Source organism: Chiloscyllium plagiosum, chromosome 22 (assembly GCF_004010195.1).
Source record: "Chiloscyllium plagiosum isolate BGI_BamShark_2017 chromosome 22, ASM401019v2, whole genome shotgun sequence".
Taxonomy (NCBI): Eukaryota; Metazoa; Chordata; class Chondrichthyes; order Orectolobiformes; family Hemiscylliidae; genus Chiloscyllium; species Chiloscyllium plagiosum.
Window position 1 is genome coordinate 325037 of NC_057731.1, and position 1949 is coordinate 326985.

A 1949-nucleotide genomic window follows, 5' to 3' on the forward strand; every position below is an offset into this window, starting at 1 on the left:
ATGTAAAAGTATGAAATGGAAACAGAAACTGAGTCAATGCAGAGTTAATGTTTCAGGCTCAATGGCCCTTCTACAGAAGAACTATTCTGAACCGTTTTGTTTCAGATTTCCTGCATCCATAGTTCATAGTTTTTATTTAGCATGTAGAAGCGTTATATGGAGTGGCACAGTGGCTCACACCAACAGGGACCTGGATTCAATTCCAGCTTGGCTGACTGTCTGTATAGAGTTTGCACATTCTGCCCGTGTCTGTGGGGGTTTCCTCCAGTGCTCTGGTTTTCTCCCACAGTCCAAAGATGTGCAGGTCAGGGTGGATTGGCCATGCTAAATTGCCCACAGTGTTCAGGGACGTGTAGGTAAGGGGCATTAGTCAGGGGAAATGTAGAGTAATAGGGTAGGGGAATGGGTCTGGGTGGGATACTCTTCAGTGGGTCGGTGTGGGCTTGTTGGGTCAAATGACCCGTTACCATACTGTAGGGATTCGGTGATTCGTGTTAATCTTGTGTCTAGTGAGATACCTATAATGATGAATGAACCTTCTATGAAAAACATACAGATGAAACTGGAAGTGGAACATGTTGAAGCAATGTTCCCTGGGAAGTTAGTAAATCTGTCATTTATCTAGTCAAGGGCATTGTTGATTCCTTTTAACAAAACCTGATATTTCCCAACGGAGTATTAGGCAGCAATTATTGACATTGGGTAATAAGAATCAGAGTAGGGAAAATAGCAAATTGCTTTAAAGTTACATACAGGCTTCCCAATTCCCAACAGTTTAAAATCCTGCCAAACAAGGGGAGGATTGGACTTCCCAGACTTTAGGAAATATCAGTTAAGTTCCCTATTAAGTTACATAGCTGATTGGGTCTTGTCTGATCCACAATCAATCTGGTTGGACATCGAGGCCTCTCAAGTAAAATACCCACTTATTAACCTTTTATTCTCAGACAAGAGGAAAATCATTACAAATCACTGTAAAAACCCTATAATACTAAATACAATCAAGGCTTGGAATATAATGCGGCAAAAGGAGGGTAATTCACATAAAACATCCCCCTATGCACCAATAGTGGGAGCATGGGGATCCCAAACGGGGTTAAGCTAATTTTGTGTATTTATTGGAAAGGATAAGGCAGGACCTCCAGCGATGGGGAGACCTGCCAATTTCCTGGTTGGGTAGAATAGCATTAATCAAAATGAATATCCTGCCCCGTCTTCTATATCCTATGAGAATGCTTCCGGTGATGCTGCCGAGGACGGCTTTATGTAAATTATACGGCTGGCTGAGTTCCTTTATCTGGAATCATAGGCGGCCCCTCATTACGCTGAAGAAGCTACAGCTTCCACAGGCAAGGGGTGGATTGGACTTTCCAGACTTTAGGAAATATCAGTTAAGTTCCCTATTAAGTTATATAGCTGATTGGGTTTTGTCTGATCCACAATCAATCTGGTTGGACATCGAGGCTTCTCAAGTAAAAATACCCACTTATTAACTTTTATTCTCAGACAAGAGGAAAATCATTACAGATCACTGTAAAAACCCTATAATACTAAATACAATCAAGGCTTGGAATATAATGCGGCAAAATGAGGGCAATTCACATAAAACATTCCCCCTATGCACCGATAGTGGGAGCATGGGGATTCCAAACCGGGGTTAACAGATGCCACTTTTAAACTCTGGAGATCCAGGGGTATCTCATGTCTAGGGGATCTATTTAAAAATGGGGTCCTGATGTCTTTCGAACAGCTGCGTCAGAAATTTGGATTACCCAATGGAGACCTCTTTCGATACTTCCAAATTCGAGATTATATACAGAAGAAGACTACGTTATTAGATAGTCTTTATAAATCCGATAGAGAATGTAGTGTCCTACGACCAGTGGGGGTATCTTCCGTCAGTACTATTTATCATTTACTACATGATGAAGTATCAGGAGATATGGATA